Source organism: Chaetodon trifascialis, chromosome 7 (genome assembly GCF_039877785.1).
Source record: "Chaetodon trifascialis isolate fChaTrf1 chromosome 7, fChaTrf1.hap1, whole genome shotgun sequence".
NCBI classification, from domain to species: domain Eukaryota; kingdom Metazoa; phylum Chordata; class Actinopteri; order Chaetodontiformes; family Chaetodontidae; genus Chaetodon; species Chaetodon trifascialis.
The window spans coordinates 2789046-2802899 of record NC_092062.1 but is presented as its reverse complement, the minus strand read 5'-3'; positions in this window follow the sequence as shown (position 1 = coordinate 2802899).

The following is a 13854-nucleotide window of genomic DNA, read 5'->3' as shown; positions in this document are numbered from 1 at the left end:
AGCCAGATGAGACTAACGCACTCCTCCTTGAACCGACACCTTATCGTGGTGGAGGAGTTTGAGCACCCGAATGATCCTAGAGGCTATGTTGTCCGGGGCTTAATGCCCCTGGTAGGGTCTCCCAAAGCAAACAGGTTCTAGGTGACGGGTCAGACTAAGAGCGGTTCAAAAGCCCCTTATGACAGAGAAAAAACAAAGGAAGCGTACGTCGCCCGGATCGGCGTCACCGGGGCCCCACCCTGGAGCCAGGCCTGGGGTTGGGGCTCGCTGGCGAGTGCCTGGTGGCCGGGTACAGCCCGAAGGAGCAACGTGGGCCTGCCTTCCCGTAGGCCCACCACCCGCAGGAAGGATCAGAAGGGGCCGGTGCTATGTGATATGGGTGGCAGTCGTGGGCGGGGGCCCCGACGACCCAAACCCTGGACAACGACTCTGGCTATGGGGACATGGAATGTCACCTCACTGTGGGGGAAAGAGCCTGAGCTAGTGCGGGAGGTTGAGCGGTACCGGCTAGAGATAGTCAGGCTCACCTCCATGCACAGTCTGGGCTCTGGAACCCAACTCCTTGAGAGAGGCTGGACTCTCTTCTACTCTGGAGTTGCCTGCGGTGAGAGGCGGCGAGCTGGTGTGGGCTTGCTTATAGCCCCCCAGCTCAGCCGCCATGTGTTGGAGTTCTCCCCGCTGAGTGAGAGGGTTGCTTCCCTGCACCTTCGGGTCGGGGATAGGTCTCTCACTGTTGTTTCGGCCTATGGGCTGAACGGCAGTGCAGAGTACCCGGCCTTCTTGGAGTCCCTGGGAGGGGTACTGGAAAGTGCTCCAACCGGGGACTCCATTGTTCTGCTGGGGGACTTCAATGCTCATGTGGGTAGCGACAGTGATACCTGGAGGGGTGTGATTGGGAGGAACGGCCTCCCCGATCTGAACCCGAGTGGTGTTCTGTTATTGGATTTCTGTGCTAGTCACAGTTTGTCCATAACAAACACCATGTTCAAGCATAAGGGTGTCCATCAGTGCACGTGGCACCAGGACACCCTAGGCTGGAGTTCAATGATCGACTTTGTAGCCGTATCATCTGACCTTCGGCAGTCTCTGGTATGTCTTGGACACTCAGGTAAAGAGAGGGGCTGAGCTGTCAACTGATCACCACCTGGTGGTGAGTTGGATTCGCTGGCAGGGGAGGAAGCGGGACAGACTTGGCAGACCCAAACGTACCGTGAGGGTCTGTTGGGCCTATCGGGCCTGGCTGGCTCATAGGACTCCTGAGGCAGCTGATGGGTACTGGCAGGCCAAACGCGCGGCAGCTCGGGCGGTTGTAGAAGCAAAAACTCGGGTCTGGGAGGAGTTCGGGGAGGCCATGGAGGAGGACTACCGGTCGGCCTCGAGGAAATTCTGGCAACCATTTGGCGCCTCAGGAAGGGGAAGCAGCTTTCTGTCAACACTGTTTACAGTGGAGATGGGGAGCTGTTGACCTCGACTGGGGATATTGTCGGGCGGTGGAAGGAATACTTCAAGGATCTCCTCAATCCCACTGTCATGTCTTCCGTAGAGGAAGCAGAGACTGGGGACTTGGAGGTCGATTCATCCATCACCGGGGCTGAAGTCACTGAGGTAGTTCGCAAGCTCCTCGGTGGCAAAGCACCGGGGGTGGATGAGATCCGCCCTGAGTACCTCAAGTCTCTGGATGTTGTAGGTTTGTCTTGGTTGACACGCCTCTGCAACATCGCGTGGCAGATGGGGACAGTGCCTCTGGACTGGCAGACTGGGGTGGTGGTCCCTCTTTTTAAAAAGGGGGACCGGAGGGTGTGTTCCAACTATCGGGGGATCACACTCCTCAGCCTCCCTGGGAAAGTCTATTCCAGGGTACTGGAGAGGAGAATCCGGCCGATAGTCTAACCTCGGATTCAGGAGGAACAATGCGGTTTTTGTCCTGGCTGTGGAACACTGGACCAGCTCTATACCCTCCGCAGGGGTGCTTGAGGGTTCTTGGGAGTTTGCCCAAACAGTCCACATGTGTTTTGTGGACTTGGAGAAGGCATTCGACCGTGTCCCTCGCGTCATTCTGTGGGAGGTGCTCCGGTAGTATGGGGTTGGAGGCCCTCTACTGAGGGCTGTACAGTCCCTGTACAACCGGAGCAGGAGCTTTCCGGTGCATGTTGGACTCCGGCAGGGCTGCCCTTTGTCACCGGTTCTGTTCATCATTTTTATGGACAGAATTTCTAGGCGCAGCCAGGGGCCGGAGGGGGTTTGGTTTGGGAGCCGTCAGATTTCGTCTCTGCTTTTTGCAGATGATGTTGTCTTGTTGGCTCCCTCGAGCCAGGACCTTCAGCATGCACTGGGGCGGTTTGCAGCCGAGTGTGAAGCAGCTGGGATGAGAGTCAGCACCTCCAAGTCCGAGGCCATGGTTCTCGACCAGAAAAAGGTGGCTTGCTCCCTTCAGGTTGGGGGAGAGTTCCTGCCTCAAGTGGAGGAGTTTAAATATCTTGGGATCCTGTTCACGAGTGAGGGAAGGATGGAGCGTGAGATTGACAGGCGGATCGGTGCAGCGGCTGCAGTAATGCGGTCGCTGTACCAGTCTGTCGTGATGAAGAAGGAGCTGAGCTGAAAGGCGAAGCTCTCGATTTGCCGGTCAATCTACGTTCCTACCCTCACCTATGGTCATGAACTCGGGCTCGGGCATCTTTATTGGATGCTCCCTGGACACCTCCCTAGGGAGGTGTTCCAGGCATGTCCCACCAGGAGGAGACCCCGGGGAAGACCCAGGACACGCTGGGGTGACTATGTCACTCGGCTGGCCTGGGAACACCTCGGGATCCCCCCGGAAGAGCTGGGGGAAGTGTCTGGGGAGAGGGAAGTCTGGGCGTCCCTGCTCAGTCTGCTCCCCCCGTGACCCGGCCCCGGATAAGCGGGAGAAAATGGGTGGATGGATGGATGGAGACTAACGCACAGGTAAAATTACATTGTAGACACAGTCATCACCAATATCTGTGGTGACTTGTATCTCATGTTGTAATGTTCACATTTGCTTTAATGCAGTCAGGATTATTTATTGGGTGGTGTGATAAAGGCCAGTTAATGTCAAACACACTCATGTTTCCAGTCATGTTTTTATGGGGTCATTTTGTCAAAAACACACTCTTTGTCTAGTCTCTCCTTAATGGGATCAGGTAACATACTGTAACACACTCATATGTGTCTAGTCTCACCCATATGGGGCCCTTCCGTGTGGTTCTCACTGAAACTGTTTTTATGGCACTGTCAAACACCTGCCATAATCTCAACTCGGATTTTAACATTTATAGTACACTGTCTGAGCTGTTACATGTTTTAAAGCAATATTTAGAATGTGGCCTACTGTAAACCCTTGTAATGGGTTATGAGAGTTGCTGATACCTCAGAAAGACCATGCTGTGCTGTAAGTTTGAAAGGCTGTACTGTTTCAGAAACTGTTTTACCATTAGGTTACCCTTTTAGCCTGTGAATGTCTCCACATACAGTTATGATTTCTGTCAGTTTTAAGTGTCTTATTGTCTTTGGCACGGTGGACCAGTGGTAACACTGTCGCCTCACAGCTAGAAGGTCCCTGTTCGAATCCCGCTGTGGGCACGGGTGGCGTGTCCTCCACCATGCCTTCAGTTCCGTTCTCACTGAAACTGTTTTTTGGTAGAACCACCAAAAATTTTTTGGTCTACCACCAAAATGGGCCAATGTTCACATTTGCTTTAATACAGTCAGGATTACTTATTGGGTGGTCACATTGCTATTCTGGAGGCAGCTTTTTAGTCAGATCATGTCATGTTTATATGTAACTGTTATCTCAGGAACAGTTTTTGCTTTGACTAACTTTTCTAGTTAGCGGATATGAACATGAACTTTTCAAGTTAGCAAAATTTGCTGTTTATCTAACTTTAGGTGTTTACTGTCCAAGGGGTTTCGCTTGTTGATTATTCAGATAGTGCTGAAACTGATGAGAATTGTATGGAGAACAAAACTCCCACTCAACACCGCAATGTTTTAAGGAAGAATAGAGAAAATATTCAGGTATGCTTCCAATGCTTTGAATTCCATTAAAATGTTTTTAGTCATGTAATTGTATAAACCTTCCTGTTGCTGGTTTTAATAGATTGTGCATTTATGTATGATTGTATGTACATCTTAACATACCTTTTTTTTTTTGCAGATGGATAGTGGACCGGAGGTTTCTTATAATTTGTACAATTCAGATGAAACTGTTGTGGAAGAAACCTCCGACGATGATTCTCCAAACAACCAATCCAACGAGCAGATGATGAACTTGATCACTGAAACGCACAAAAAGCATTCTGGTAAGCTCCCAAAACTTATTTCAACAGTATGAGTACTTAATTGATGGGCCCTTTCCCCCAGAAACTTTCCCCTGCCATTTGTTTTTCTACTGTGTCAACAAAAAGGGAAAATCGAATGTCCATGTCTCCGTTTTTGCAGATGGATAGAGTACAAGATTTTGCTGGCTGTCTCTACGATTCAAGTGATGACAGCACAGAAGGCACTTTCATTTCTAAGCCTGAAAGGGATTCACAGAGGCTGAGAAGAAGCTCTCGCAATCCTGTAAGCCTTTTTTTTATTCTTGTATGTGTTTTCAGGACTGTGAACATGTCTGTTGTTCTTGCTAGTGAGCCTGGAACTGACTTAATATTATTTCCCTAGTTGTTTTGTAAATTGATACCAAGCGTGTACCTTTTTTAGGCTTCATTGTCGAGAGAGAGAGAGAGAGAGAGAGAGAGAGAGAGAGATGAGATGAGATGAGATGAGATGAGATGAGATGAGATGAGATGAGATTGAACTTGATCTTATCTTCTGGGGAACTTCTCATTTTTTTGTATGAACAATTGAATATGAAGTTGCTGTTTCGCCAGCTATAGGCAACATGTGACCCATGTGGCCAGGTCGGATCGGGCCTTAATTTTCGTCCGTTGAGAACTCTTACCTGCACAGTGACTTTGTTGTGGCTACAACTCATTTAGCAGTACATGCAATCTGTTCTTGTCTCACTGGAAACACTAGCGGAACCAATCTTCGGTCAGACACAGACCTCCAGGATTTATTTTTAAAAATTAGTGTCACACTTACACATACTGCACACACAAACATACAGATGAAGAGGGCAAGTTTTGTAGTTTTGTATTGTATTTTGATTGTATCTACTCAGTTGTAGTTAAAACAATATGATCAGTCCAGCAGTTTTCTGCAGTATTTTTGTATACTCTTGATTGGCAAATTGCCCACAGTCTCAGCTTTCCAACTCCATCCATCCATCCATTTTCTATACCGCCTATCCCTTTCGGGGTTGCGGGGGGCTGGAGCCCATCCCAACTGTCAACGGGCGAGAGGTGGGGTACACCCTGGACCCGTCGCCAGTCGATCACAGGGCAAGATTTCCAACTCAATAATATTATATCAATGAATGTGTTTAGAGACCATTGGCATGGAGGGGCCTTCAGAAGAGAACATTGAAGGTATGTGATGAGTGTTTTTAAATTTGTTAGAAATTATCCGTCATTGGTCATGAAGATTTAGGAGCTTTGCCATTGTGTTTTGTTTGCACCATTGAAAGTCTACAGGTTTCCCTGATTCACTATTTCCTGACATATGAAGACAAGGACAAAAATTAGGGATGCACCGATCTGATATTGGTATCGGTATCGGTCCCGATATTGAAAAAAATTCCTGATCGAGTATTGGTGACAATGGACCCGATACATAGGGGCCGATCTATTCAGTCTAACGCTATGCTGTAGGCGCTGCGAGTGGCGTCATGCGCAAGCAACACGCAGTGCTGAAGTGCGAATAATGTGGACTGTATTGTTTTCAGAATAGAGTGATCTAAAGGATCGGCTACCTGGAACTTTTTCAAACTATCTCAGCCTACAAACTCGATGGCTACTTGCAATACTTGCGCAGTAAATGTTCCGAGGGGCGGTGGGAAAATGCCAAGTTATAACCGGACCAACTTAATCAAGCACCTACAGAGATTTCACGCCAGCGAGCACGCTAACTTCATTAAACTGAATAAACAAAAAGAAGGCGGTATGACACAGCTAACTTTGAAGGAGATGAAGGAAAGAGGTGAAAAATTTAAACCTAATAGCGTGCAGGCAACAAAAATCACGGCGTCACTTTTGTCCCGATGGGTGGCACAGGGGATAACACTGTCGCCTCACAGCTAGAAGGTCCCTGTTCGAATCCCGCTGTGGGCACGGGTGGCGTGTCCTCCACCATGCCTTCAGTTCCGTTCTCACTGAAACTGTTTTTTGGTAGAACCACCAAAAATTTTTTGGTCTACCACCAAAATGGGCCAATGTTCACATTTGCTTTAATACAGTCAGGATTACTTATTGGGTGGTCACATTGCTATTCTGGAGGCAGCTTTTTAGTCAGATCATGTCATGTTTATATGTAACTGTTATCTCAGGAACAGTTTTTGCTTTGACTAACTTTTCTAGTTAGCGGATATGAACATGAACTTTTCAAGTTAGCAAAATTTGCTGTTTATCTAACTTTAGGTGTTTACTGTCCAAGGGGTTTCGCTTGTTGATTATTCAGATAGTGCTGAAACTGATGAGAATTGTATGGAGAACAAAACTCCCACTCAACACCGCAATGTTTTAAGGAAGAATAGAGAAAATATTCAGGTATGCTTCCAATGCTTTGAATTCCATTAAAATGTTTTTAGTCATGTAATTGTATAAACCTTCCTGTTGCTGGTTTTAATAGATTGTGCATTTATGTATGATTGTATGTACATCTTAACATACCTTTTTTTTTTTGCAGATGGATAGTGGACCGGAGGTTTCTTATAATTTGTACAATTCAGATGAAACTGTTGTGGAAGAAACCTCCGACGATGATTCTCCAAACAACCAATCCAACGAGCAGATGATGAACTTGATCACTGAAACGCACAAAAAGCATTCTGGTAAGCTCCCAAAACTTATTTCAACAGTATGAGTACTTAATTGATGGGCCCTTTCCCCCAGAAACTTTCCCCTGCCATTTGTTTTTCTACTGTGTCAACAAAAAGGGAAAATCGAATGTCCATGTCTCCGTTTTTGCAGATGGATAGAGTACAAGATTTTGCTGGCTGTCTCTACGATTCAAGTGATGACAGCACAGAAGGCACTTTCATTTCTAAGCCTGAAAGGGATTCACAGAGGCTGAGAAGAAGCTCTTGCAATCCTGTAAGCCTTTTTTTTATTCTTGTATGTGTTTTCAGGACTGTGAACATGTCTGTTGTTCTTGCTAGTGAGCCTGGAACTGACTTAATATTATTTCCCTAGTTGTTTTGTAAATTGATACCAAGCGTGTACCTTTTTTAGGCTTCATTGTCGAGAGAGAGAGAGAGAGAGAGAGAGAGAGAGAGAGATGAGATGAGATGAGATGAGATGAGATGAGATGAGATGAGATGAGATGAGATTGAACTTGATCTTATCTTCTGGGGAACTTCTCATTTTTTTGTATGAACAATTGAATATGAAGTTGCTGTTTCGCCAGCTATAGGCAACATGTGACCCATGTGGCCAGGTCGGATCGGGCCTTAATTTTCGTCCGTTGAGAACTCTTACCTGCACAGTGACTTTGTTGTGGCTACAACTCATTTAGCAGTACATGCAATCTGTTCTTGTCTCACTGGAAACACTAGCGGAACCAATCTTCGGTCAGACACAGACCTCCAGGATTTATTTTTAAAAATTAGTGTCACACTTACACATACTGCACACACAAACATACAGATGAAGAGGGCAAGTTTTGTAGTTTTGTATTGTATTTTGATTGTATCTACTCAGTTGTAGTTAAAACAATATGATCAGTCCAGCAGTTTTCTGCAGTATTTTTGTATACTCTTGATTGGCAAATTGCCCACAGTCTCAGCTTTCCAACTCCATCCATCCATCCATTTTCTATACCGCCTATCCCTTTCGGGGTTGCGGGGGGCTGGAGCCCATCCCAACTGTCAACGGGCGAGAGGTGGGGTACACCCTGGACCCGTCGCCAGTCGATCACAGGGCAAGATTTCCAACTCAATAATATTATATCAATGAATGTGTTTAGAGACCATTGGCATGGAGGGGCCTTCAGAAGAGAACATTGAAGGTATGTGATGAGTGTTTTTAAATTTGTTAGAAATTATCCGTCATTGGTCATGAAGATTTAGGAGCTTTGCCATTGTGTTTTGTTTGCACCATTGAAAGTCTACAGGTTTCCCTGATTCACTATTTCCTGACATATGAAGACAAGGACAAAAATTAGGGATGCACCGATCTGATATTGGTATCGGTATCGGTCCCGATATTGAAAAAAATTCCTGATCGAGTATTGGTGACAATGGACCCGATACATAGGGGCCGATCTATTCAGTCTAACGCTATGCTGTAGGCGCTGCGAGTGGCGTCATGCGCAAGCAACACGCAGTGCTGAAGTGCGAATAATGTGGACTGTATTGTTTTCAGAATAGAGTGATCTAAAGGATCGGCTACCTGGAACTTTTTCAAACTATCTCAGCCTACAAACTCGATGGCTACTTGCAATACTTGCGCAGTAAATGTTCCGAGGGGCGGTGGGAAAATGCCAAGTTATAACCGGACCAACTTAATCAAGCACCTACAGAGATTTCACGCCAGCGAGCACGCTAACTTCATTAAACTGAATAAACAAAAAGAAGGCGGTATGACACAGCTAACTTTGAAGGAGATGAAGGAAAGAGGTGAAAAATTTAAACCTAATAGCGTGCAGGCAACAAAAATCACGGCGTCACTTTTGTCCCGATGGGTGGCACAGGGGATAACACTGTCGCCTCACAGCTAGAAGGTCCCGGTTCGAATCCCGCTGTGGGCGTTGAGTGTGTCCTCCACCATGCCTTCAGTGCCCGCTGCTCGAGGAAAGGGGCCTTTCTGTGTGGAGTTTGCATGTTTGCATGTTCTCCCCGTGCTTACCTGGGGTATCCTCCATAAAAATACCCCCACTAAAAACATGCAAGAAGATCACCACCTGACCAATGGTGACGACAAGGAATTAGTGCCCAAGCGCCGGTCGGATGGCAGCCCACCGCTCATGGTCTTCTGTGGAGGCAGGATGGTCCAAGGATGGGTTAAAGGCGGAGAATAAAGTTCACATATGCATGGCATGTGCAGGTTCCCCTCCTATCTTCGCATGTTGTGTGTAAAAAAAAATGTGATTAATAAAGGGATTTCTTCTTCTTCTTTTAAGTTTAACTGCGTTGCACATACTGGTTGTCAACCAGAGACTTCTATCACAGCGTGCTGTGAGTGATGCCGTTGCAAGTGGGAGACAGATTGTTGCACACTTTATATTCCTTTTATATTCCTAATTGCACTGACTGAACCAGTTGCACTTGTTATATTTTTTTTACATGTTGTGTGACCAAGCTAGAGAAGCTATTGGTTTAAGATTGTTGTACTGGTGCATAGTTATTTAATAAATAACTCACATTTCTATCTGTTTGTTTAAATAAAAAAATAAGTCAAGTCTGATGCACAAATGAATGATCTTTTTCATGCAATATAACATCAGAATCATCAGAATCAGAATCAGTGTACCTTTATTGATCCCTGAGGGGAAATTGTTTTTTGTAGCAGTGCTCCATACAAAATAGAATTATAGATTAGAATAAAATTAGAAAGAAAGAACGAGAAGGAATGTATATATAAAGGCAATATAAAAAGAAACAGAATGTTAATACTAAGGATATATGTAAATAAGAAATATACAAATATTCAGAAATATACCCCACAATAAAATGTACAGCAATAAAACAAGTATTTTTACTATATACTATACACTGAGCAATTGGATGTGCAAAATTGAGATGGAAAATATATAAAACAAAAAACATGCCATTTGTTAGGTAATTCAGTAATGTTTTCCTGGATCGGTATTGGATCAGTAACAGCTGATTACTAAACCTTACATATTGGTATCGGAGGTGAAAAAAGTGGATCGGTGCATTCCTACACAAAATATAGTACATTGTCTCCAGGTGATGCACAACCATGGGGGGTGCAAGTCTAGTTCAGCAAGACAGGGGTCTGGGATTGTAATCTACTCTATGATACACCGTATTGTCAAAGTACAGCAACAATATTACATTTCTCTGAACTGTCATTCATCTGTAAAACCCAGCTCACACCAAAGATTCAGGACAGGACAACAGTATTTTAGAATGTTGCAGGGAAAAGTTGCAGCAGTGTGGAAACGTCATTTGCAGAGCATCTAAAGCCATTGCAAATACTTTGTAAAGGTCTGTCTTGGCAAATCTCCAAGTGCAGCTTCAGAAATGATGAATATCACCATGCTTCATGACAGGTGGTGACGTTAATTACGTTACGGATAAATAACAATAATGACAGATAATCATTATATATGCTATGTTCTGCTTCATTAAAATGGAGAGAAAGTATAAAGAACCTTCATTGACACTAAACTGCACAGATTTTTGGACAGAGGAGAGGAAGAATAAATTGACCAGCTGTTTGAAGAACCTCTTTCACTCAGTTCAGTCAGACAACTCTGGATTAATTTAATGTCTTTTATTGGTTAGAAATAATTATTTTAACTAGCAGCAAGCAAGTTGGCATCAGGCTCTGTCTTGATATATTCATTCCCTGAAATGATCTGCCTGACAGATATTACAGGGAATGAATGGCAAGATCCCCCCCTGGGTTTTACAGTTTTTCTCCATTGGTTTGGCTCATTTCTTGGAACAGAAATTACATTCTCAAAATAACATGGACAAACGTCCAAACTACTTGGCAATTGTTCACAACAGAATTGAATTTCTCATTCATTTCATCAAATTGCAAATGTCTTGACATGTCTCAATGTCTCAGTATATCTTTGCAAATGATTGAGTACAGGTAGCCTACAGTTAGCTCAGTTAGCCTACATTTAGCACAATTTCCAAATGAAGAGATCTTGTTGATCTCAACTGATTATTGATTCTCAGTGTAATGGTTGTTCTCTCCAAAACATGTCATTATCATTTCATTTTATAAGTCATCACATGCAAAATAGTCTGTTCAATTGTCAAAATTAGTCAAGAACATAAAACATGAATGCCATATATGAATCTCTTGGAACATTTGAAAAATGGATTACAGTACTTGACAGTCAGGTGAAACTAGAACTTGACTAACGAAGGAGTAGTTTCACACATCTCAGAGGACCAATCAAACAGTATGTTTAGTTACCTGACAGGTGCTGTCCATGGTTGTGAATGCTGCCAAACATGTATATATAGAGCTTGACCAAGACCAGTACAATCCCCTTCAATCAGTGTAGGGGATGGTTGCGACATGCACGCCATTTCTTCCCTCGTTGCATTGCAAAGAAGAATATATGCTGTGATGTGGACGAGAATCTGTGGCCAGACAGACAGCAGCGTGGCCAGGAGGGTGAGGAGGACGGTCAGGAGAGGGAGGATGAGGACAGCGACCAGTGAAGAAGTATTAGCTGTGAAAATCCAGCTTTATTTAAAGCACTGTAGGCTACATATAATTTTCCTTGTTTTTTGTTTATGTGTTTGTATTACAGTATATAATGCTGTATACATTTTCTTTTTACTCTGATGTATAGAAGTTACTTGATGTGTGTGAGTAATAATGTGACTGCTGTCGCAATCACAACAGTTATTTGATTAATATCCTTAACAAGCTAGCTTTTTTGACTACTTAATATTAGGGTCGACCTGTCTGTCTTGCATGGTTGAATAAACCTTTTCTGTGTCCAGATGTCAGTATGGCATGAGAACAGGGGTCAGAAGATGAGGAAAGCATGTCATCCATGCACGACTGTACCTCCACATCACAAGTCCAAAACCAGGGAGTGTCTCCAACAGGTGAGCTTGAAAGATTAAGGCAGATTGATCTTTACCATTCCTCTTTAAGAGACACAAATGCCATATACTAAATTATTTTATAAATTACAATAAAATAATCATTATGTCTTGTATTTTTTAACGAAGGTTTTTCCTGTGTCTAGATGTCAGTATGCCAGGAGAACAGGGGTCAGAAGATGAGATCAGCATGTCATTCCTCCAAGAATGTACCTCCACATCAGAAGTCTAAAACCAGAGTGTGTCTGTGTAACGGAGTTACTATGTGGTGAGATTCCACTTGCCACATATAAACTCATCACACAACACAGGAACTTATTTGTCCCAGGGCAATTAAATGCAGCACCCCTGTGGATTAGGGTCGCGCATCCCGGGGGGGCAGCAGCAGTCGGACCTTGCTGTCTTCCTGGTAGGTGCACGAGTTACAAGCTCTGGCATGTGCCATATTAATTACTTAATTTTAAGGGGTGATTTACGCTGTCTTATATAAACATATAGCTTCCGTAAGGTTGAGCACATCTCTTTTGTTTTCTTATAAAAAGTTGACAGTGTTTTTCTTTTTTTTCGTGTTCACAAAATTGGCTAGTGCTATATGTGTAACTAACCTGCATTTTCTTTTCATTTTACATTTTCTAGATGTGCTGCACGGTGGCGCAGCAGGTAGTGCACGTGCCTCACAGCAAGAAGGTCGCAGGTTCCGTTCCCGGGTCGGGCCTTTCTGTGTGAAGTTTGCATGTTCTTCCCGTGCATGCGTGGGTTCTCTCCGGGTACTCCGACTTCCTCCCACAGACCAAAAACATGCTTATTAGGTTGATTGGTGACTCTAAATTTCACTCTAAATTGCCCCTAGGTGTGAGTGTGAGTGTGAATGGTGTGTGTATGTGCCCTGCGATCGGCTGGCGACTGGTCCAGGACTGCTCTCGCCCGTTGACAGCCGAGATAGGCTCCGGCCCCCCCGCGACCCCGAAAGGGATAAGCGGCATAGAAAATGGATGGATTTTCTAGACGTATATGTGTGTGTGAGAGAGCAGAATGAGGCTGACTGTATATCATTTTTTCTGCCAGGTACATTATACTTTGTTGTTGATTATTTAACATGTTAATTGTAATACAGGATGAGTAGTCGGACCTTGCTGTCTTCCTGACGTATATGTGTGAGTGAGAGAGCAGAGCTGACTGTATATCATTTTTTCTGCCAGATACGAAATAAAGGGCGAGTTGCCAACAGTGAGGGTCTTCGTTAGATAAATTACACAATGCAACGAGAGAAAGAGAGTACAACACCACTACATCTGCAAGAAAGAGAGGTAAGCTTTCAGATTGCATTCTCTTTTGGGCCACCTCTTCAGTACCAGGCTTATTTTGTCTGTCTTCTCCCAAATGACCTACCCAAAATAAATAGCGTATATCTTCACAACTACAAGGGCTGTATGAATAATCTTGGTCTCAAAGAAAGCTAAAACCTGTGAGATTACTACAGAAGTGTCAGAATCAAAATATATGTTACTATGTCAGGGTAAATTCATCTTGAACACAGTAGAAATTATTAATAAAAAAACAACAACATTATTTTGAGTAAAAACCACCTATAAATCATGTGATAAAGGCCAAATTCTTCTATGAATTAGTAAAGTCATATCTGATGAGTAATTGTGCAAAAGTACATGCCAAAATAATGAACCTGAGCAGTTTTATGGAGGTTTTCCCACAGGCGCCCGTCTGAGCGGAGTACCGTTATCTCTTTCTACAGCTCTCTACCAATCTTCTCTGTAGCAGCTGTTTTCTTTTTTCTGTTGTTTTTACCCTCATGAAAGGACGAAATACAAATAAAACAGTAAAATAACACCTCGGCCTGCTTAGCAGGGTCGTCTGTGAGCCTCTGTAAGCGCTCTGCCTATTCAATGTGAATGACACGAAGAAGTGAAACTAACTGCGCACTTACAGTAGTCAGTAGAACCCCCCCCACCCCCCAT